General features: G+C 40.1%; 1 protein-coding gene across 3 annotated transcripts in view; it reads left to right on the top strand.

Annotated features, from left to right (window-relative positions):
• Positions 1-25,604, top strand: part of CDH20 (cadherin 20) — a 118,618-nt gene that overhangs the window by 38,749 nt on the left and 54,265 nt on the right. The window lies entirely within an intron of this gene.

Genomic DNA, 25,604 nt, shown 5'->3' with positions numbered 1-25,604 from the left:
CAAACTGCAGGATTTTCTAATATTTGAGCGTGTTGTAATTTTAGTGGTCATCTTTAATCTTTTTTCCCTAGCACAGCTCTTTCTCTCATCAGCTTAGTATTTAAACTGGATTCATTTTTAATGCGTTAATATGCAAACACATTTATGTCAAAATTGATTCAATATTTAAACTTGTTCAGTTTCAAATACATTTTATGCTTCAGCTGTTTCAACTTGTAGATTATTTCAAACGTGGAATTGATTCCAAAATTAAGCAGGTTTAAATGTTCAGTCAATTTATTTTAAACTATGTGTGTGTTTTAGAGACCTATATTGAGAAATGCTAATTTTTTTTAATGGTGCTTTCACAGTTTTCAGTGTGTCAGCAGTTTAAAAGTAAGTCTCTGCACATACAACTGCTCTCTAAAGTTTAACCAAGTCTACTGCATGAGTTACAAAAAGCAAATGATTAGCCTGCTCTGAATATAGTATGTGGAACCAGCCAACCTCAGAAAGATATTTTTTTCTGTCTTCAAAAATGATTGGTGAAAATTAGGGTGAAAAGCTATCTGCCTGTCAGTATATTTAAATATATAAAATAATGCTTTTTGAAAATATGCCATTTCCAGACATGACTGTGAATCTAGGCTGTATCTGTAGGACTGCTTGTCTGGACAGTGCAGTGTGTTAGCTAAAAGGGAAGGAGGTCTGCAACTGATGCCCACTAAAAGGATCCCAGCAATCTCAGTCAATTATCTCTTCCCCCTGAAAGCCTGCATTTTCTGGACCCTGAGAAAGGATACTGGATATTTCAGGCAGCAGCATCTTTGCTCTGCATCCTAGCACTCTTGCTCCACAGTGTGAAACAGACAAATATTATTTTGAGGGGAAATTGAAAGCAGCTTCCCTTATTCTCAGGTGAATATCCTTACGGCAGAGCTATAAAGTCCTTCTCCTTTCCCTTTTCTTCTCATGGACACTTAATTATTTATGCAAAGTGGCATAAAATAAGCATGAGAGATTAAAAGCAATGCATAACCAAATTTCTTATGACCCTCTAGCTTTGGAAGTCCAATCTGAGATGCCTCTTCTTTCCCTATTTCAAAGCAGAGATTTGAAGCCTGTTTTCATGCTTCTTCAAGTACATGTAGATGTAGAATGCTCCAAAGTTTACTTTTAAAGCTTTAATTTTTATTGATTTTTTTTTTTCTTCCAAAAACTTCACAAAGCACTGAAATCTCTTTTCAGTGAAAGTGAAAAGAATGGGAGGAGGAAGAGTGAAATGGGGATGTTTTGATTAATTTTTATCCATTTCTGTGGTGAGGAGCCAAAAACCAAATGTGGCTTGAAGTACTTCTCTTTTGTTTATTTTTGGCTGTTTGGCTGTCTTCCTCTCAGGAAGACCTGATGTTTTATAGCTGCCTTTTTATATCACAGTAGAACAAAACCTCCAGTTTTCCAGCTGGCATGACCTTCTTTGTAATCTTAGAGAAAAATTACTGAATGGTTGCAAACACCTTTGCAATTGGATGCACAGGTGGTGTGTTTTTATGGTAGGTGACAAAAGCCTTTGGTTTTGCTGTCTGGATAGAGCCAGTAGTGCTCTGCTTCTGTTATTATTGATCTGATATTTTTAATGAGTATTAAAAGAAGAAATGTTAAGTTATTGTCAGACAACTGCTTGCAATGTTGTTGATGCTTTGCAGTAGAACCTCTCCTTGCAGCAGTTACTTCCTGTCCTTCACAGTGCTAATTTTGCACTGTTAATGTTGTTAATACATCATAATCCAAAGAAGAAAAAAGAAAACCTCAGGTAAATTTCTTCTCAGTTTGCTTATAATGTGTGAAAATAGGAATTAGTTAATTTGGGCTATTTTCAAGATTCCTATAACTTAAAAATTATTTTGTTCTTCAGAACAAAATGTTGCATAACAGTAGTTAATGATGCAGATGAGCTCTTTTTGTTATTCTCTTCAAATTAAAATTTTTAAGTTGGAGACATCTGAGTGTTGGCAAGAGCACACATATTAACTGCTTTCATTTCAGCTTTAATTTCATTAAATGCACACAGAAGTATTATCACTTCACATTAAAAACTGATAGGCTATATGTACCTGCCAACATTATCTATAAAAAACAAGTGGGTTTAACACCTGGATAAGCTCAGGTTTACCATATCTGGCACATTTTATTTGAAGTTGTACTTTAACAAAAGCATAGGTAACAAAAGTTGATTGCATGGGCTTCTTGAGAATTTAGGGAGTTTCAGAAGACACTATGCACAGACACACAGACCGACCCACACACTCCTACAGAATGTTGGAGAATACAGAAGTTACTGTCACATTTGCATATTTATTTCTATCAGGTCACAAATTATGGTCAGTTTAGGTACTGTTGACTGGTTTTTGTCCTATGAGGGACAGCAGTTGTCAGCCAATGAAAATACTCAGATGCTCAGCAGTAGCAGAATGAGGTCTGAGAGTGAGAAATGCAGCCAGTCAGCAGATGATAAAAGCAGCCTGAGGTTGCATCTATCCTAGTTAATTAAACATGCCCAGGACTTCTGTCTGGCACTGAGACCAGTAAGCATGAAACATTCCATGAGTCTGGGGACTATTCTGACAGTCTTGAAAGACAGATTGCCACCATCCACTACCCAGGCACCATTATTTAATTTACTAAAGGTTAAGAAAGCCTAACTGTTCAATTCCAGAGCTGACATTCTCAGGGCATACTCAAAACTCCAATGGTAGCAGAGGCTGCATGTTTTCAGAATCAATACAACGGCTCTTGGATTAGTAGCTGCTGTTGCCATGCAGCTCCCTTCCCAGTGGATGCAGCAGTGCAGCCCCTGGATGCATCTGTGCTGTGCCCAGAGTTCCTCCAGTGCACCATCATGCACCCAGCTTGGTGCATCATCACACAGGAGCTGCACAGATCATCCGCAGTGCAGGCATGGCCTTCCTTATTTTTGAGTTTCAGTTCCCTGTGTTGGGGGCTGATGGGGAGTCAGCTTTAGAGCTTCAAAGGCAGGCTTCCCATGAGAAGACAGAAAAGCAAGAACAATGTGGTCCAGAAATGAGTCACTAGGCTGGATTTCTAAAGACAGGCCCTCCATCCCTCTGGAAGAACAGGCAGCCACTGGAAGCTCTGTGTGGCACCTGTGAGGAGGAGTAGCCTTGGTGCCATGTCCAAAGGAAGGATAGTGATACTCAGTCTGCCAGTGGGAAAACATAACTTAAGTGCAGTCTGAGAGGAGATGGGGAAAATTACCTGGGTGTGAGCACAGGGAGAAATTTGGCTTGGAAATAGCTTCTGTGCTTCCTGGGACACAGAGTGGCATGAAGGGAAGAACAGCCGAATTCTGTGTTGGTTTCAATGGGCTTAGGGGTGTTAGCACAACCTTGTCACTTCAGAACATTGTACAGTTAAATACATTTATGGTTTTGACAGAGAAATCTCAATCTATTTTATACCATGGTAAACAACTACCCTAAAAATCTATCATCCTTTATAAAAGATTCAGAATAAAAAAAAGAAGAAGATTAATGCCTCTGACATATAAACAGGGAAGTAACTTCTTTTTAGCAATATGCCATATTTCCTTAGACTTTAGCTGTAGAGAGACCATTTGGCAACCATTTGACTGATATTAGAAATTATAGTAATTGCTCTCGTTAGAGAAAAGATAAAACGTCATCTGGGCTGGGTTGCAGCTGGTTTGTCACATCTTGGTTCCCTGAAGGACAAAATGTGTGCCAAATAAGGAGCAAAGAGCATCAAAGACAGAAAAATTTGGCTTTGGACTCTGAGATTGGCTCTTGCATCAGTGCTCCTAAAGAATAGCAGGCACCACATCTAGTCTTCTTAGCTCATTCAATACTTGTACTGGTGTTGGGCTGACTTGCTGGTAGCTCCCTTTTGATGATATGCTCAATGTAGCAACAAAGGCTGCCACCTTAGTCAAGCAGATCAGATTCACACAAGACACAGACACATCAAAAAGCACACAAATGTATATAAGAACATCCAAATCACACACAAAGGAAAAAATATTATGGGAAAAGAACAAATAGCATAGAAAAAGAACAAATAGGGATAGATGTGGAAAATAAAGAGATAGAAAGCATAGAAAGAAAGGAGAGAACTAGGAATTCAGTCATTGCACAAGATAGATCCTGGCCACAAGTAGTTCTGTGGCAAAAAAAATGCTCATGTCCTCTAGAACCCCCCAATGCTTACTTGGTTCAATCTTGTAGTTTTCCACGAACAGGGAAAGTAAAGTCCCACCGTGTTAGGGTGCAATGTGTGATCAGAGGAGGTGTCCCCAACACACACACTATTATCTGCATACCTGTATTATACACAGAACAATTTCTTCCAATTAGCTTTCCAAATAGAGCTCTCCCAAAGGAAATGGTAGGCAGAGTAGCATGTCCACTATTTTTTTAGCTTATTTCTCAGCACATTGGTTCTATACTCTTGATTTCTCAAGGTCTTATGCTTTTATGCCTGCTGCTCAGACTTCAGACTTCAGCCCAGACACTTGCTGGGCTTACCAGTCAGACACCTTGTGTTCTCCATGACTTTTGCTGACCCTTACAACCAATTTTGTGCAACAGACTGAACTGGAATCATGTTACCTTAGGGAGGGGGAGGAAAAGTAGTTTCACACAGTTGCTCTATTATTGTGTAAAACACCATAAAGTAAAGAAAAACAGCCTTACCAGATCTAAATATTCAGAAGTTGCAGTCCAACATGCATACAGTCAGAATAGGTCTATAGAAGTTTAGAAGTAGCAGCCAGTGATAGAAGAATCTGTTCTAAACTGTAGTTTGATGCATGAATAATCAAATAAATAAAATTAATACTTATATACTTCTAGTACTCAAAGGCTGGGACTCTGAGTCCATCTGCTCTCTTTATGAGTTATCTGCATTAATGTAATATCCAAAAGGCTGATCAGCTGCAACACTATGTCTGTATTTCTCAAATAAAACTACTGTGACCCAGAAGATCTCAAAGAATTAGATTGAGATGAGCATGGGAAAGCTGGCTGTCCTAACTTGTAATATATATTTATGAAATGCACAATGCATTTGGTGACACAGACTGCTATTTCATTAACTACACATTTTGAAGAGAGATTTTTCTTTGTCTTTTAAATAGATCTTGTAAGAATAGAAAATATCATTACATCAAAGAAAATATTCATATAACCCAAAAGATCTGACATAAGCCCTCAAATGCCAGGCAACCCATAGATGATATTAGAATTCTTTGCCTACCTCTAACCATAATGCAAATCAGTAAAAAGTTCGAACAAAATGTCATCTTTTGTGCTATAATTCTGTGACAGGAAGACCTGAAGGCAGATAAAATGAGTATGCCCAGCTGATCACTTCTCACAACGGTAACGTTGTCATTTTTGAAATGCTCTGATTTGCTACCTGATAAGGCAGGGTTCAATACCCCACAGAGACATAACTCTGCTCTCAGGAAGCTTGAGATTCCCTTACTTCCTCAAGATGCCCTTACGACGTTCTGCCTGGGGGAACCTTCCGCACCTCTTTGATGTTATCAAACCCCCCTGTCACTATTACTTCTGCTGACAGGGTCAGTTTTGTACTTCTTACATTGCAGTCAGCTCCTCTAGCAAGGGTGTGGGGCTGGCATTGAGTTTAGGGTGCAGTCGTGTCTTCTCAGCGTCTGTCTGCCTATTAGGAGTCAAGACTGTGCTCATGCTAGCAATTTGCTTTAGAGCAGAAGTGCAGCATTGAAGCAAAAGTGCAGATTATCATCACGCACCACACAGTAGTTGAAAAATCCACACAGTTCTTAAAAAACAGAGGACAAGGACAAGAAATACAAGGGTCCCTTTCATACATCGTAGACAAGCAGAACAGAGCATACAGTAATTTGCAGGTTGTTCTGTATTTCCTTATATTTAATTAGATTAACTTTAAATTTTACTGGAGAAAATAATAATCAGTTGATTATTGAATTTAATTCAGTTTTTTGCTACGCTTTTAAAATGGAAGAATACATACCTCCTGTAACAGAAATTCTAATAGGCTAAATATAGGTTATCAGAATTTTTTCTAACCATCAGATTTTATGGCTTGAGACTTAAGTAATGAAGAAGGATCAATACAGACAAAGAAATCAATATGTTTTGCACGCACTGTTTCCCAAGTTCAGAACAAACTTGCAGAACTGTCTGTAATTCCTGCACTGTAGCCATATATTTTGAAATCTGTGAAAAATCAGCCATGCAAAGAATGTTCCAAAAACAAATATGAACATAAAATCTTCCCTCCCTGCCCCTAAAAACCCAAAAATACCCATGCATTTTCTTCCCTTGCTTCAGTTAGAAAAAAAAAAGATTTGCATATGCTGGTCAGCAGAGATGATTCAGAGACCAGTGATGAAAATTACTACAGACACAAAACGAATTCCATATGAAAAGATAGTGAAAATCTTGAACCTCCCTAGCCCGGAGATTAAATAAATAACATGGAGCATGATAGAAGTACACCGAATAATGAATAATGTAGATGAGGCAACTTGGGAACTCCTAATTACCTTTTCTTTATAACTCATAACTAACTGCTAAGATGGGATATATTTTTACCCAAAAGCAGCACAGTTAAATATGGAATTCACTGCCACTAGCTACCACTGAAGCAAATCATCTAGTAAAAAATGATAAAAGGGTAGAAAAGTGTATGTACATTGAGAATGTCTATTGTTACCCTGGGTCAGCTTAAAAAGGCAATGTGTCATAAAGCCATAATCTTCCAAAAGGAAGCTAAATACTAACATATTTTTGACATCTAGTTTGTTCCACTGTTGCGTTACGTAGTTTTTGCACATCCTTTGAAACTTTCATTGCCAACCATTGGCACAGGTGAGAACCTGGGGCTGGTGTCAGTGCCCTACTCTGGACTAGCAGCATTTGTACAGCTCTAAAGTGGAAATAAAGCAGGGCTGCAGGGTCAAGAGGCCACTCCTGCCTGAGCAAAGGATCAATTATCCTGGCCTGGGTTTAAACATTGTTGGGAATGGAGGTGCAAGAGGCTCCACATGCAACTTTCTGCAGTGCCTGATAAGCCTTGTCCTTGCAAGGTCACATGTGGTCCAATCCTCCCTTGCAGGCAGGGAGGACTCCCAGGCCGGGCATCCACTGTGGGCACGGACAGTGAGCTTTGCCTCTCTAAATCACACTATACTTCTATGTGTTTGGTGACTGTTGTGATGCTGCCTCCTTAGTACCTTCTTCTTCTGGCTAATTAACTGCAGACTTTCCTCTGAAGCCACATTTTCCAGACCTCTGATCTCACTCGGGGCTTGCCTCTGCCCTCCCTCCAGCTGAGCCACACACTGGCTGAGGCAGGGTGCCCAAACCTGAATGCAGCCCCCCAGGAAGCCTCTTCAGTGCCAAGTGCAATGAGAAGGGCTGTTTCGGATGTCTTGCTTTTTTCTGCTCCATACCCATTCCACTATGGTGTTTCCTTTTCTTGGATCTGCAGGACATTTTTGAATTTTGTTTGGTGTGTGTGATCCATTACAACCTCTGAGGTTTCTTCTCTAGAACCGTAAAAGAGTTGTAAATTATTTCCCTCAAGACATGCACAGCTGATTAACCCAAATAAAGTGTGTACCTTACTTTTCCTCTCTCAAATTACTTTCAGTATAAAATAAGAAATGGGATATCCATTTTGAATGACTGAATTTTGTAATATACCACGTGATCAGGATAATATAAAGAGGATAATGGGAAAGAGCTCTTGTTATTCATTTGTTAAGTGTAATTTAGCTTTCATTATTTCTTACAATAGCAAATCATCTAGTCGTAACATCCTGTGCTGAAGTCTGAATTCTCTATGACTGAGAACTGCATGACAACATTTAGCAGTATTAAAAAATTTGGTTGTGTGCGGATTTGCAAAACAGAAACCCTTTTGGAGTTTTCACAGAATTTGGCAATAGTCTTGTGGAAATGTGTGATCTGACTAGTTAACTTCCCTCAGGAGCTGATGGCTATTGATCTAGGAAAGATAAAATACAGAAATGTATCAAATCATTAAGTGAGTGTTTTGACCCAGATAGGAGCTAAGGTTTTGTCACTGATACTGCAGTGATATATATATACAACAGCAAATGGAAATTCTCAGATATGTTAATGTCATTTAGATGCTGACATTAAAAAAACAAATATTCAAAACCAAAAAACAAATAATGAAGGAACTCTTGAGAGAATAATTTTGTAATTATTAGTTTAATATCTTGAACTTAAAGTTTCAGAAATTTGACCATTCATGGTTTTTTTTTATAAATTCTGAATTTGATTCTAATTGCTAATTTTATAGAGAGAACTTTTTGAGTATTTGTAAAGAAAAGATGCTAAATTGCTCCTTTGCTTCCCAAGTGACGAAATTGTCTAAGCCTTGAGAAATATGAGACTTTCTCCATTAAATACACGTGCAAAATTTCTGGTACAGCCATGGCTGTCTTCCCATTAAAGTGCCTATGTAAATAACTCTGGTTTTCCCTTTTATCTGGAAGCTTTTATACTGACATACTGGCAGGACAGAGGTTCCTGCAGTCTTTTGTAGCCTCTGAGGGTTACAGCTCTCCAACACCAATGAATCACAGAATCAATTCAGGTGGAAAAGACCTCTGAGATCATCAAATCTGAATATTAATCCAGCACTGCCAACACCACCACTAAACCATGTCTAAACCAAGTGCCACATCTGCACATTTTTTAAATACCTCCAGGGATGGTCGCTCCACCACATTCCTGGGCAGCCTGCTGCAATGTTTGACAACACTTTCCATGAAGATATTTTTCCTATTATCCAATCCAAACCTCCCCTGGTGGAGCTTGAGGCCACATTTATCTTGTCCTGTCACTCATAACCTCCAAGAGGGTGACCCCTACCTGGCTACACCCTCCATTCAGGCAGCTGTAGAGAGTGATAAGGTCTCCCCTGAGCTTCCTTGTCTCCAGGCTAAACAACCCCAGATCCCTCAGCTGCTCCTCATAGAACCCCAGCATACAGGGGTACAATCACTGCCCTGGTCCTGTTGGCCCCACTATTTCTGATATAAGCAGGAAGCCATTGGCCTTCTTGACCACCTGGGAACAGCTGGCTCAGGTTCAAGCAGCTGTTGACAAGTTGAAGAGACAAGCCCAAAGATAAGCCACACGTGCAATGACACTCAGTACTAATTAGCCTAGCTAGCCTGGTAATTAGCTCCCAGAACCCCTTCAAAAGTCCCAGATGCACATCTTTGCCTCCACACCTTTGCTTTTTCATGAGATCTGATCATTTTCTGGCTCCAGCCTGAAAGAAATTTCAGGAGCTCCTACTTCCCACCTCCTGCCTCCCACCATGGGTATGGGTGAAGCAGCTGGAGCTATCTCCTAGACAAGAAAAGACATAAGCAAACCTCTCTTGGTTTGGATTAGTTTATTCGTCCCAGAGGAAAACTGGAGAGACAAAGAGGAGCACTTTCTGAGCCCTGACTCATTCATCTGCTCTTCCATCCTTACATGTAACATCCTCAGTGTATGCACATGGCTACTTTCTGTTTAGTTTATAAATCTTGGGAAATTTTTTATTGGGTCTCAAAATTTGAGCCCATACTTGGTAGGGTATGTTACTGCTTCCAATTCATAGCTAGGGACGGTGCTCAGCAATGGAGGTGAAGGGGTGTGACTAGGAAGAAATATTTTGCTTTTTGCTTTATTCCCACTTTCTGCTAATCTAATGGCATTGATCTGTTGCTAATAATAAAAGCAATTGTTTACCTCCCTCATCTGCAGACTCCTAACATCCTTGCAAACACAACAGCGCTGTTTGCTTTATTTTCTATGAAAGCATTTTTACTCTCCATACTCCCACTCACATCCAGACAAAGGCTGTTAACATACCACAGCTATCTCATCACAATCAGAACCTTGCAATTTGATTTTACTTAATGGATCTTTAAGCACAGGAAAATGTTATTATTTATTCAAAATTAGTCAAGCCTCTTGTTTTGAATGTAAAGGTTCTTTCTAATTCTGCAATTCTTTCTTCATTTATTTAATGTTTCAGAGAAAAAAATAAAACAAAATAAAGGTAACCTTTAAGTTCCATTGTATTTAAAGCAATTTAAACAGTTCACAAAACAGAAATCCCTGCAAAACCAGTCCTAGTATATTATTTAATCAGACATTGGGCCTCCATTTAAAATATCTTGATTTGAAGGGCTAGAGAGACCTTCAGAAGTCAGAGACCTTCAGTCTCCTGGCTGTTTAAGAGTCAGATTCCCCTCTAGGTGGAAAAAGATTGGCAAGTGCCAGCACTGAAATATCAACTCCTGGTACACAGCACAGAGGTCTGTAGTCTCCAGCTCTCTGGTCCCCAGTTACCCAAGCTGTTGACAAGCTTTAGCTGTCACAGCCTTCTTAGAAGTAGATGATGCCCTTACTCCCATTTTTTGCTTTCATTTGCTACTTTCAGAAGAAAAGTAGCAAATACTAGCCATGAGCAATGTGAAGACAATGTATGCATGGCAATGGAAGGGAGTGGACACCAACAGCTCACAAAGCACTTTCCTTTTTTATTCCCAAAAGCTATCATGGAAAGAACTGGGTAGCATATTTTAGTTTGTAGCTCCCTTAAAATCCTTCCTGGCCTTGTGTATAAGAAAAAGGCTCATGAACTTGGAGGGAAGATCCTGAATTATCATTCCAATAGGCTGATAGTCCTCTGTCAGGGATTCCTTGTCTCTAGGAGAAAAGCATCTAATAAGGCATTCAACAGCCTAAAGACAGGGGAGTGGGGGGATTTCGATCCATTTGTATGCAACTTTACTGTGAAAAATTACCACATAAAAAGAGCATCTTCTTGCTCAGGGGGTCTAACAAAACTCTGAGTTTCTCCTGTTGCTTCTCCCTTTATTTTGTCCTGCAGACTCGATGCAGATAGGCAGACAGGAGGAGCTGAGGTTTCTATTTTATCATAAGCATCACCCTCAGAAGTGTTTACAGAGAGCTAATTAGTTGCAACCTGACTAATTGCAGTGAGGCCAACAGAACTGTTCAAGGTCCAGCAGCAGCAGTGCAGTTTTGCCAATTAGCTATTCATGCTTGGTAGCTGTGTAAAAGACTTCACCAGTCCAGGTGTACATATGGTTTGCAAAGTCTGCAGTCAGGAAACAAATATCCCCTTTAGTCTCAAGCTGAATGTATGTTATGCAGAAAATCACACATGAAATAATAATTACAGACATGCAGAATGTGATTTTTGCTGTAGCAGAACTTCCTAGGAGAGCACCGCATTTTAATAGTCCCAGTTATGCTGTGGGACATAGAGGTCTTGCAGGTCTTCATGTGTAGATGTCTTTTTAATTTTTTTTCTGAATTTAATCATGGGATTGTATCTACTGCAACATACATTGGTTTAATGTTTAATTCATTAGGTCCCCAAGGAAATCTGCAGGTTCTACAAAAGCTGTGAAAATCTGTCTGCTCTGTGCAGACACCCCATTGTCAGGGCCACCTCTACACCTCTCCACAGCAAGGATCTTCTGATTAGAGGAAAACGATATTAGGCTGTGATGTGACTGTTGAGCTGTTTAAAGCTCCTCACTTCTGCAGTTCAGAGTAATATTAAAATACGCAATCCCTGGTAACTGAGACCAGAGCTAAGGGCAGACCTGTAAAGCAAAGGCAACTGGAAAATGGCAGCAATCATTATGAATCCCCTTCTGCCCTGGAACAGGAATGTCCAGTGGTGGCACAGGCACTGCAGAATGCACAAAAGGGAGGAAAAAGAGAGCTTCTCTGGCAAAAGTAAACTAATGTATTTCAATCAGAAAGACCTGCCACTTCCAGCCAAATCTGAGGAGCAGCAGTCGCACTTGGCACCCCTGTCCTTGCTGTGGGATGTGTGCCAGAATGGCCCCTGGCACCTGCCCATTGTAGCAGCTCAGTCCAGGATGGATGTGGCTGGGCCTGCCCCGCCACCCTCCTCTGGGCATTCAGCTGGGTCCTGGAGGAGCCACAGGGCAGCCCAAGTACCCAGAGGCCTCTGCAGCACTGAATTTGCACCCCGTTGTTGTTGTAAGAGAAACAGCCCCTAGGGACATCACCAGCATGCTGGGGGGAAAAGGGAGGCTGCTAAAAAGACCCAGACCTAAAGAGACACAGACAAAGGAGAAAGAAGAACCATGAGCAAAACAGATGGGAAGAGGAGAAATAAAGACAAAGAAACTGGTCACTGCCTACCCTGTATCTGTTTCTCATTTTGCCAGTGCCTCCGTGGATCAGCAGTCTACTGGAACTCATTTACAGCTATGTTCCTTCCCAGATTTGCCATAACTAAACCTCTCTGAGGCTGAAGCACTCTGTAAGACCTCAAAATAAAATGAATGAGTGTTTCCCATTGCCATTTTGCTTAAAAAACACCTACAATGCCTTCAGTCTTGTGACAGTCATTCCTTCCTCAGCTGTCTCCTTTGAGTTCTTTTCTCACCCACTTCTGTTCCTCTTTCTGCTTCTTTGCATGATATTTTTGGTAGAGAGGCCATGAAAAGGAAAGGCAAAAAATACAGTGTTGTTCAACCATTGCCAAAAGCTGGAGTCACTTCACAGAGACAGAGTGATCTAGGATTTACTCTGTAATCCCAAACATGTGAAAACTGAAACAGGTCATTGTAGGGCTCAGATCACAAGATGCACTGCCAGAGGATGTTTGGGTTTTCTGTCCTGTTAGACAAAAGAAGCCTTTATTATGCTATTGCTAAAAAATGAAAGAAAAAGAAAAAGAAAAAGAAAAAGAAAAAGAAAAAGAAAAAGAAAAAGAAAAAGAAAAAGAAAAAGGAAAAGGAAAAGAAAAAGGAAAAGGAAACGAAAGAGAAAGAGAAAAAGGAAAATAAAAAGAATGTCATGTCTTAATACTCAGTGTGCTGGTAAGCAAATTCATTTTACTGTTCCAGACCAGCTGATGACATTCTTAAGCTTTTTTTAACAGGTGTTGCTGCTGTAAATTTTATGCCTCAGTTTACTTGCTAAAGAATACAATTAAGCCAACAAAAAGCTGGTTGTGACTCACACATAATGAAATGAGAACAGTATCATCATCATTAAGCAGCAAATAAAGCTATTGATTCTTTGCATTATGCTGTCAGGTTTAATTCAATTTCATTTTTTTCTCTTTTCAGCCCTTAATTACACAGTTCATGCTGATTCCTCATTTTAGCAAACAGAATGGAGTGATGCCCTATCTTCTTACCTTAGCAGCAAAAGCACAAGCCTACTGAGCCCCAGTGTATCTTTGTTGGACTTAATTAAAGACAAACTTTCACAGCTTCTGATAAAGGCAGGTATTTCAGTCCTGAGACTGAAGTCTGGGGGCTTCAAGCACAGTATTGGTGCTGCTGGGCTATGTCTGGCTCTTTCTGCCTGTTGCCAGCTGGGTGCACCATCATTGTCTTCCATTTAGCTAGTAAAGGTAAACCAGGCTGCTAACAAATGCCCCACAGAGCTGGAGCCAAGGAGAGAGGGACAGAAAAATGCTGCAGCAGTCAAAATCTGAAAATAAAAATCAGTACTACTATGTGATCTCATCAAAGGGCCACTGTGGAGCAGGGTATGAAGGAAAAAAAGGTGGCTGAGGGAGAGGGGGCATCTCCTCTGAGCCCTTTCTGTCAATAGCAGGTGCAGAGAGCATTGAAAGCAAGTTCATGGACACTGGGAGCCCTTCATTGGAGGATGTGCTGTGCCAGAGCTGTACTGTCAGCGTGGGTTGGGCTGCTGGATGCTTACAATGGCAGGAACATATTGTACCATTTCTGGAGAGCAATCTGAATAGTGGGAAGAGAGGGGGAGGTTTTGTTGATTTTTTTTAAACAAAAACCTTACCGATCGGCTGAATAGCATATTTGCTGGATATTGTTCAAGCAGCATTTTTTCCCTGCTTGTGGCCAGTTTGCAATACATGTATTCATGCTGATTCCTTATTCTGTGAGCTATTCATAAACACTTTCTTAATATGCATCAATGGCAAATTTGGCCCTGGTTGAGTAACTGCGTTAGAAACAGTCTAGACTGATGCTTTTTTTTTTCCATGTCTTTCTGATGAATGTGGACATATGAATATATGACTTAGAGACATGTTCTTCTCTCTTGCCTCAGACCTTCCAAAGGGATCTCCCTCAGCTCCAGCTATTGCAGCAACACAAACTTCCATGGGACCACTCAGTGACTTCACCCCTGCTCACTGCAAGTCAGGGGGTCAGACCCCACAGCACACAGCAAAACCTGATTATTTTAGAGGTGTCATGTCTTCTAAATGTTTCTCTTCTGCCAAGGTCCACAGGGATTTCCAACACAATTAAAGGAGTATGTATGTCTCCTTCACTGGTGAATCATTTTTTTTCTGCTCCTCCAGATGAACATATCATAAAAGGAGGAGATTAGAATAAATCCTCTGGCATGAATTCAAGCAAACCATACCTGCCAGCATCTTAATTAAAGACAGAAGGTAGCAGATCAAGTGAATTTGTGAAAATATTCACTGAGGGAAAAAAAAAGGACCTAAGGATGCTTGTTTTCTTATGAGGTCTCAGGCTCTGTGCTTCTCATGTTCTCTGCAACAGCTGCTTAGACCTTGGAATAAAAATCTGCCTTCCCTCCTACCCCACTTCTTTGTTTCTCACAAGAATTAACCCATTTAAATATAATAAAAGTTGAAGTTGAAGTACTGTTATCACTCAGGGTGTTTTTTAACAGAATATTTAAACTCTTGGGAAAATGCTGATTACCTGAATGCCCCTTAGGTTTGTATTTTTTATGCCCTACACCCCTTTACATTAGGATTCTCAAAACAGTGGAACTGTCTCCACCTGCAACAGATCTTAGAGAATTGACTGATGGTTTGCAACCATGAACAAACCTCAGAGAAAAATAAAGTTTATTGAGACTCACTAAGTCTTCTGAGGATGCCACCTCTGAATCTCACAAACCTAAGTTTCAGCATCAGCTTCATAATGATGTGAGGGCACTTTTCCCTGAGAAGATGAATATTTGTTATCAGTCGTCATCACCTTTGTTTTAAACTTCACCAACAAGCTAAAAGAACATGGTACAAAGTGCTTCTAAAGTCCATTTCATGTCATGTACAGGTCTGTGTGGGTATTGTGGAGCCTGTTTCCCCTTGCTAAACATTTTTTTTACTCTGTCTACCTTGCGGAAAATGAAAAACAGAAAAGGTGAAGTGATTTGGGATCTGTCTTTTGAGTGAAGGAGGTTTAGATCTATGTAGGTTTAACTTTCCTGCAGGCTAATAATAATGCAGAAGGGTTTGATGAAATTAATACAACTGAGTCCATCACCTCAGTGATTTCTTGCAAAAGAGCAGAGATAAAACTAAGCTTCTATTCCTCTCCTATATGGCCAGGATATTTCTTGGTCTGTATATATTTCCTTGAACATCTCTTAGAAAAAAGAAGACAGTTGTAACAGCAAAAACAACAAAAAAAATATACCCTCTCATGTTTTAAACTGCTTTATAAATTTAGGGTCTCTTCTCTTGCTTGTTGCACAGTCTCCTTCTCTCCAATTTTCATCACCTCCTTCCTCCTGCATTTTTTCTGTTGCAGTATGCTGTATACTGAATTAAGTACAAGCAATTATTTGCAAACTTACAGATGCAGGTTTTAAAGCCAGCAACACCAAATGATAATTTCCCTAAGCAGTTTTGTTTGCAGCTTTGTTTACTGCTCTTTGCAGCTGTTAGCAAGGCTCTTTCCCCATTATCTGCCTGGTAGCAGTCATAATGGAGAAAGTACTGTGAGGGAAGAGTGCCCTGAATTTCCTGCTTGGTGAGGAGCTCTCAGCCATCATGGCTGCAGAGAGTGCTTGGCTGCTTCTGAGACAGAGCCTCTAAGTAATAGCACTGAAAGCAGGAAATTGTTTTGGGCTTTTTTTCTCCCCTTCTGATTCTCCAACTCTGTGAATCGTTAATATGGTTTAGAATGGAAATGAAAATGCCACAAAAGAGCATCTCATTGCAGGATGTCTGTAAAGATATATAAAAGGATCTTTTCAGGGGTAATTATTCAAACTACTTCATATAACTGTCACCATTAAAAGGTCACTAACTTTTACCACACAGAGATTGCTAAAGATGCAGTGCTGGCATCATTTTCTAAAACTTGGGAAAGTACTCTCGTGTCACTCATGGTCATCGGTGATACTGCCTGGTTTTATCTTCCCTTGACTCAACTCAATTCAACTTAGCTTTATTATGTTAGTAGAGAGGATCAAGGTGACCGCTCTTACTGACAGTGTACAACCTTATAACAAATAGCAGCTCCTTCCTTGAGGAACTTTCACTCACAAAATGATAGACAGACCATATCTCAGGCATGTCATCTTTTTACTGGTAATAATTGCATATAACCTACAATGTTCTTGCTGTATTTCATTTCAGATTTTAATTGCATACTATCATTCTCATTCCAAATTAAGATCCCAGTGCATATTTTAAACTGTCTGTAAATACACATTAAAAAGATGACATCCATTAGACAACCATGCAAGCAGTGTATATGTGGCATATTAAAGAAGCAGATATACTTGAAGAGCTTTCTCTCAACCCAAATGCATGCATATACAAAATTTTCTGTGAAAAAATAAGTCCTTTGGGTATATCGCAGATAATCCTCTTCCCTATACACTATAACATCTTTTCCGTCAAATGGGGTTGAAATTGGCTAAATGGATTCCAGTTTCATTAGATGAGGACTGACAGGCAGAAAGAAACTACTATACACCCATTTCTTTGGGAAATCCAGCTAAAAATCCTTTATTCTCCAGGTAGACAATACAAGTGGTATTACTCCCAGCAATGTGATATGCAGCTGAATTTTGAGGCTTCAAATCGCGGCAGGCTATACAGATGCTCTGTATCAGAGGCAGCTCTTCTGCTGCCTGAGTGAGTCCTGGGCATCCCTGAGCCATTTAAACATCTGCAGAGCCTAGGGAGGTTGCTTATGAGCAAAATGAGTGCTAGCAAACTTTTCATGCCAGCCTCATAGAAATAGGTCACTGCCCCCATTGTCTTGCAAGTAAAGTGAACTCTGATATTCAAAAAAGGCAAAGGGAAGGAACATTTGTGTCTGCACTGAAGAGGCAAAAAGTTTTGAGCGTTCAGAGAAAGGTGCAAAAAAGCTGCATAAACCCCTCATCTTGCTCAGACTGAGAATTCAAGGGAGATAAAGAGTCTGCCTTAGTGAGATGGTGGATAGAGCAGAAGAGGGCCTAGAAGTGGAAGATGAGCAGAGCTTCCTTCTTTCGTCGGCCAAAGAGAAATTTTCCATATGGGTAGCTTTTCAGAGCAGCAACTTTGTGCTTGTACAGACCAAAGTAGGTTGTGTCTAGTGTTTGCAAGACAATCTGAGAAACCTGAAATTCTTTTACCTTCGCTGGTCCTTGACCTGTCCAAAAGCCAACAGTACAGAAAAGAAAAAAATTACAGACTTCACTCATTATGAGAAACCTGGAGGAAAGTGCTGGTTTCAGCTGAAAATTACTCCTGCAAATACATGTTATATTATGGGGAAATTGTGTTTTCCAATCACATAAACTCTAAAGTGCTATAAGGTGCTGGGTTTTTCACAACAAAGTTGTCTGCCACTGTACCATCCCTAGCATTTCACATGAAACATGGTCAGTGAATGTCTCTCTGGATGCTTCATGTCAGTGGGAGCTGCCAATTCGGAGGGCCCTTAAATGAGTGCACAATTATTGATCCAAACATAGAATTACAAACAGCTTTTTGAATGTTATTCTAATGCTTGTTCATTATTCTAATGTTTCAGTAGCAGTGGACACAGGCGTTTTTTTGGTACCATAGCCTGTGTTAGATAATGTAGAAATTAGTGCAGTGCTCATTGTTAGTGGTTATTTCTTACTAGGAATGTTTGTTGAGTGAGCCTTTCTTCTGCACAGCAATAGGTGGCTGATTGGTGCTGATTTAATGATTTATAGCATCTTATTTCCTGATGAGACTGCAGCTCACAAGAAGTGCTAGGGACGTGCCTTTGGAGCAGCTGACATGGGCTGCATATTTCATGTACTGCTGGAGAGTGCAGACAGGCTGTGTAGTATCAGATCATGTAAGATGTGCGTATCTACAATTTTCCTGTGTAACAAAAATCCTGTCATCTCTTGACATAAGAGACACGAGATAACAGTTCTGTGACCCTGCATAATTCTTCAGTCTGGACAGATGAGACAAATCTAAATAATTGAGTATGGGCTCCTCAGACTTTTTTCATGTCAGTGCAGTGCCGCAGCCAAAAAGCATAGAATGGTTTTGAACTGCCTTCACTCTCCTCCCCCGCTTGCAGCAGTCATTGTGCTTTCCAGTCACCATAAGTGGAAAGGCCAGCAAAGTCCTGGGTTCATGCAAGGCACCATAGGTAAGACTTCCCAGGCTGGCCAGCAGCAGCTTCTTGCTCTGCCTTTTCTGCCACAAATTTGGGAAGTTGCTGAATCCTCTTGGATAGAATGATAGTAGGGTAACTAAAAGGTATATCCATGTATATGTAGATACACATGCTTTCACTTGTACTGACATTTCCATCTAGCCATGGGACAATAGCCAACACCCTTTCTCACCTCAGTGCTCACTGCCTGTAGTCCATTGTTTCACTGAGACCCTGTACTCTGTCAGGCTTGAGAGGAAAGGAAAATTAATACCCCTGGATTGAGTAGAAAGTTCCTAGCTGCCTCCTATTGGAAATAGAGAGCTGGCAGCCATTAAGCCTGTTGTGATTACCAATGCAGAAGATTCCTTTTTAGAACTTAGTCCTGTTTTCTTTTAATTGCATCTGTTGGTAGGACTTAGAAAAAGCAACAAAACAGCAGAACATTCACCAATATGTTCATAACAACCTACTACCAGTGCTTTTTTATTGCTATCTCTATGTAAAATGACTGCAGTTTGTATTGACTTAACCTGAGATTCATAACATCATTTCCAACTTACTATTTGATTTTGGGTGTTTTTGTTGCTTTAAAGCTTTACTTGTTAATGTATTTTTCTATAATTACACCACAATCACTCCTAAGTGCACAGTTTACATTGAACAGAGCCATTAAGGGTTGCTGCTGGTAGTTGATTGTTACACACAGTTGTGCAGACAACTTTGTATTTAGACCCAAACCAGCTTTACAGAGCAAAGATATATTTAGCTGCAGGAATTTCCAGCCATCATTTTTGTTGATGTCCGTAGTTAATCAGGCTGGACAGCCTATAGGGTAATTGTGAGGCTGGTGTTAAGCAGCCCTGTGCTCAGCAGAGATCTCAATGTCTTTGCTGTGCATATGGTGATGAGCTTTAGTGGCTCTGAATTGTGTTCTGTCTGATGCAAAGGCTTCATGGCACACTATAAGCTATCAACAACGCATATTTCTGAGCTCTTTGTTGTTTCCTTCTCTAAACTTTTCCCTAGGTGATGAAGTGATTCTCTATTCACAAAACCTGATTTTGATCCTACCTCTTTGGTGAAATTCATTTGAGTTCTGTGCCAAATTTGTTTAAGGAGCTACAGCTCTTTAACATGTTTATGGCTCAGGGGGGTACGCTATAATTTGAGGAAAACATCAGTATGTGTTATACTACCAGTGATGAATAATTAATGTACAATTATAAAATCTTTCATCAAGATTTTAAGTGAGCAAGAATCATTTCATTTTTCCCCAGACCACATTTGAAATAAAGCAGAGCAGCAGTGAAAGAGGATGTACACCCTCAAAGAGTCCAGGGTAAGCACTGAAGATGACTGCCACACACAGATGAAACAACAAAGGGAATTTACTTAGACAGAAGGTATTAGCAGAAATCCAGCATCCATTGATGGGGCTTTGCACAGTGCCTTGCACATGTCATTAAACTGATTTGGAATTTGGAAAGGAGACAGAAGACTTCATTACTGCCCTTGTTGAATGGACCAGTGCATCTTTTATTAGCCTCATATAAGCAAGAACTCATTTTAATGTCCTGTTCAGAAGAAAGAACACCATCTGCAGAATTAGCAAGAAGTATCTATGGCAAGTGTATGTTCCTCAGGAATCTCCCATTCACTACTTTTTTCAGCCCTTCCACAGCTTTTAAAAACATGGGGAATCATAATGCAGTGACATGAGTGCTTAAAAGCTACTGCAGTTTGAAACAAGGAAGGGGCCTGTTTCTGTTTGGGCACTGGAGGTTTGCTGAACCAGGAAAAAAATTTATAAGAGTGTATGAAGAAAAAACTTGAGCAGCTGCAATGGCCCTCAGAGTGCTCTGGCTCTGAGCATGAGGCCAGCAGCACAAAGGCTGTGGAGATCAGCCTGGTATCATTTCTGCCCCAGTACATCAAACAGCAGAACAGGCAGTCAGTAGACAGGACAGAGGATTAGCTTGTCCTATCAAGGGAAGGCCAAGCCTCTTTGGCCTGATATTCAACAGTAATTACCAGCCCAAACTGCTGATAAACTAAGTAGTTGCACAGAGCTTCTGACTGAGACATGCAGCTCAGTCATGAAAGCAGGAGAGCTCTGACCCTTCAGGACCACCCACTATTGCACTAAAGGCTGTTGCTTGCTGTACAGTCTGGATCCCCTGCTTTAATCCAAATGGATGCTCCTTTACTTGAGCCATTGTCTCCAGTTTTTGGAGGGAAAGACTGTAAGAAATTATCTGAGCCACCAGTAGCAAGGGAAGGTAGAAAAGGGGTGAGTCATGCACTGGTTCCTCTCCCACTGGTCCCCTCTGGCATGGTTGGAGGCGCTGCCTTGTTGCAGGGGCGCTCTGCCTCTTGTCCCAGGACTACTACAATGGAGGAAACGCCCCAGCCAGGGAGCCTCAGGTAGGACTGCCTACCTCCAAGGACAGGGACAGCAAGGCAGCCATGAGCCCACCCACACAAAACTGCTTGTGGCTGCTTTTCACTCACTGTGGTTGCAGAAAGGCTTTTTAAGACTTTAGCAACACCCACAATGAGCCAAAAAAGGTCCAACAGATACCAATCCTGCTGTGATTGGTTTGGGAAAGTTTTGTTCCTGTTTAAAGTATCAGAATAGGCAGATTCAGTGCCACAACCAGTAAAGTCAGCCTTCACTTCCCAAGGCTCTGAAGAGGGGTCACCAGTGGGCAGGCAGGTAGGTACTAATTCCTCCCATGAGTGCTGTCTCTTCTTAACTTTGCACTGGCAACCACTTTAGAGGTCATCCATAACTTCATCCTGACATGCAATTAGTCTTCTATGTTTATCTTCAAAAGTTTATTTTCATTTTTTCGTTTGTCTGTTTATAAAAAGAAAGGACAGTTTTATTCCATATTCAGTTTTCTCCAGCATGGCTCTAATTAAGGCTGATGACAATCTACCCCACATTATAGGCATGGAATGCACTTTAATGACTCCTCCTAAGTAATAAATGTTTCTAGACAATAAATAATGATTGAAATTGATCATATTTTCTTGGCAGCAGTATAAGTTTTATTGACTTAGCTGTGGTTTCAAGTCCAAAACAGAGAAACCTGAGTTCTGTCTTCACTGTAAAATACCCTTTTTGAACATGAGCATTTGCCCATGGGATGGTGACTCACCCATATGTGACCTGACCAAAAAGAATAACTGGTAACAAGAATGCATGGAGCGCCAAATACTGAAGACTCTCTGAAGTCCATTCTTCTGAAAAAGTTGAATTCTTGGGCTTATGACTATAAAAAAATCAGTTCAGAATGGACTTGTTGTTCCCGTTTTGCTGACTGTTCACAGATTTTAGAACAAAAGATCACACTGTAAAACTTACATTTTGCTATTTTTTTTTCTTGCATACTTAATAGAGAATGAACCTATTTTGAATTTTGCACAACTTCCTCCAGAGACACTTAAAAATTATATAAAATTATGCTGTGTCCTTAGTTAATTATTTTAGTTACAGGCTGTTTAAGAAACAAAATTGCTTATTTAAGTTTCACAAGTTACTGAAGTTATTAAGGTCAAAGGGGTACTTTTGGGATTGATATTATAAATGGAAAATATGACTTTGCATTTTACTTTTTTTTTCAATCTGTCTGGTTTTTTTCCAGTGTTTTCACTTCTTTTACTAGATTTTTGCTTTTTGTGTGTCATGCTAAAATGAACTCTTCTGTATAAAAGACAAAAGCAAGACCCTAGTACTTTATTATGTTAGGCAACCATTTGTCCTAAGTACTTAGAAAATATTCTACAGCTCAATGTAGGCATGACTTCACCTCTGGTACAGTGTGCAGTTTTGGTCTCCACAATATAAGAATATTAAAGTATTAGCATATGTTCAAAGGAGGGCAACTAAGATGGTGAAAGGAGTAAAGGGCCTGACTTAGGAGGGGTGGCTGAGGATAATGGGTTTGTTCAGCTTAGGGAATGGGAGACAAGGGTGTGACCTCATTGCTGTCTACACCTTCCTCCTGACAGGGAAGTGGAGAGGGAGGTGGTGATCTCTTCTTTCTGGTGTTCTGTGATAGGACACAGGGGTGACCTTAGTAAAAGATGTTCCATCCAGTTCTAGCAACCTGAAGTTACCTCCTCTGGTCTTCATTAATTACTCTGTCACGCTTCATGCTCGATTTTCCAACATGGGTCAGGAACAGGAGAGCTTGAGAAAAAAAGAGCTGAAGAGCTGACAGTACTAAGAACTGCTGGAGTTTTTTTCTCTATTAATTTCTCCCTGACCTTGTAGCTGGAGGATTCTGACCAAGACAGAGAGGTAGTTGAGAAGATAGTTTACAGTAAATGATGGTTTTTTAGAGCTTGGCTGACAATAGTGTGTTGAAAGGTGTTTGACATATTCTCATTAGATAGCAGTAATCATGTTGGTCAAGAGAAGATCCGAATACTTCTCATTGGCATTCAGCAGCCCCAAGAATTAAGGGTCCCTTTCAAATCTGATAGTTCAGATTTCTATCTGTCAGACCGTGTCAAAAAATTCATTCCTTTGTGTGGTTTCCAGTCTGGCTTTGCCTGGAGAAAGCACTTCGAGTTCATTTTATTTCATCTGCAAAGGAAGATGACAGCTCTTTTCTATAGAAAATTTGTGTCTGATAACTATACTATCTCTTAATATGGTCTTTTCAGCCCAAGACTTCCAAATACCCACTGCAGAGACAAGGCAGAACTCTCCCCATTGATCTGTCATGGGTTAAGGCTGTACTTTGTGATGCGTTCATGTAGATTTAGACACAAGATGTAAGTGGTGGGGGACAAAGGCAGGGAAGGAGCTGTGTTTGTGTGGGGAAATATCCAGAATGTATTGAACACTTCATTTTTATTTTTCAAAACATGCCTACACATCTGCAGTCTGTACTGTGTTTCTGGGCTGCCCAGTCCACTCCAGTATAGAAACATAGAATGGTTATGTTGGAAAAGACCTCTAAGATCATCAAGTCCAACCATTAACCTACAGGCCAAGTCCACTGCCAAACCATGTCCCTGAGTGCCTCATCTAAATTTATTATCAGAAATAGTTCTTCACTTGTGGCAATGGTAACTAGATAGTCTGCTCTTAACCTCCCAACTCATTTCCCGTTTGTCAGATCAGAAGCACCCATTGAGTCCATGTAGCACAACATCACCTCACTCCTCCAAGCAGTGTCCTGCCCCTGCTATCTACAGCATGACTTCACATAAGCTGTATCCAATCTATTTCTATGCCACATTGTCACCAGCTAAAATTGGTCTTGTTCCTCCATTTTCAAGCTGAAAAGAGAGAGGAACAGATAAGCTCCAGTTTAATTTGTTCTGGCAATTATTGGAAATCTCCCACAGAGAGAGGAGCCCTTGCCTGTCGGTGCGGAATGACATACAGCCTCACAGGCCCAGACAAAAGGAGACCCTGCTTTTCTGCAAGTCTATTCAGGCATGTATAGACATATTGGCTGAGGTACCAGCCCATCCGCATCTTAATGGGGAAAAGAGAGAGACAAGGACCTAAGAAAAAGAAAAAGGAATAAAAACTGTGAAGCGAGGACTGACACTGTGGCATTGAAGGCTTGAAAACAAACTGTGCACTGGTGAAGAGAGTGGGGGAAAAAACTCTTGACTGGCTAGTCCAGCAGATAACTACATTGCTGCTGTCTGTGTTTCAGAAGTATCAGAATAATTCTGTTATTACAGATAAAGGTCATGCTGAGATTGATTTAGAAATGTGAATTGAAGATAAGTGTGTTTTGGAACTGGGGTGGAAGCTCAGCTTTTTTTCTTTTCTCTTTCTCTTCCTCTCTTCCTCTCCCTCAATTTCTGAAAATCAGGATTCAACATTAATTCAACCCAAATGAAAGTGTTATGATAAAACACCTCTGAGAAGCATTTTAAAATATAATTTCCTGCAAAATGAGTGTGTAAGTTTATTAAAAAAAAACCAAAGTGCTAGTCAAAAGGTGAAAGAAATATATTCCATGATTATAGAGGAAGAAAGAGGTTATTTAAGAAATAGCTGAAATGGCAGTTCTTTTTAAATTGTCATGTGAATGCTTTTAAAATGTAATGACAATGGCAGCTATTCTTTAAGGCTTTTTCCTTATACTCTGCTCCTGAGCCAAGGGAAAAAGTGTGGAGAAAATTGCTTTAAATTCCAGGTAGATTTTTTTTCCCATGCCTCTGGATTAATTTTCTCAATTTATGCCTTTAACAATGCTCAATAATAATAATAATAATAATTCTTATGGCCACCTAATTTGTCTACACTGAAAACAGCTGACAGGAAGAAATGTCAAAGTTTGGTCATTGGCATCCCAAAAATGGTTTCTTATTGCATTAATAACATATTGCAGAAGAAAAGCTATAATGTAAATTCAGAAAACAGCAGACCCCCTGCTTGTTTTTAAAGAAACTGTCGAGACCTATCCAAAGCTCACTGCACTGATTGAAAATGCTTTTGCAAGCTTTGCTGAACTTAGAGCTGATGCATTGTTTATAGGGATTATAACCTTTGCTGTTGTTGTCTGCAACAAAAAATTAATAATGTACGAAGGTAGCGAACGTCAGCCTTCTTTTTGCTAATGGTAATTTCTGTGCAGGACGATTAGAGAATTTTTATGACTGACCAATGCTCTAGTTAGGTAAGTTGAAAAAACAAAGTTTAAAAGCAAGAACTGTGCCACCAGATACTTAGAAAGTGCATGTGTAATTGCTGGGAAATTAGTTCTTACTGCAATTAGTGGCCATTGTGTCTGAGCATTAATAGCCTGAGGAAAGCATAATAAAGTTGCTCCTAACTGTTGGTAACAACACATTTCTCAGGCATTATTACTTAATTAACAATTTGAAAGGGTAGTTCTTCTAAGATGAAGCATTCATTTATATGGTGTATCTAAACAATACCAGATCAAAACACATCACCTGCCTCTTGGTCCTTTGGTTTCAGTTGTGAGTGCTTGCTTGCCTACATAAAATACTGCATTTGCATCTGAGCTACTTCTTCTGTGGGTCCACATAATAAGAATTTGTCCCCCCTTGGAAATTTGTGCATGGTTTTCTCATCATACAGTGTCTTCTGGGTCTGAGCAGATTATGATTTTAATTAGAA

The sequence above is a fragment of the Agelaius tricolor genome, unplaced genomic scaffold, assembly GCF_023055355.1.
Source record: "Agelaius tricolor isolate 1412-34295 unplaced genomic scaffold, bAgeTri1.0.p SCAF_2, whole genome shotgun sequence".
In the NCBI taxonomy this organism is placed as follows: Eukaryota; Metazoa; Chordata; class Aves; order Passeriformes; family Icteridae; genus Agelaius; species Agelaius tricolor.
This window is presented reverse-complemented; position numbering and strand designations above follow the sequence as displayed.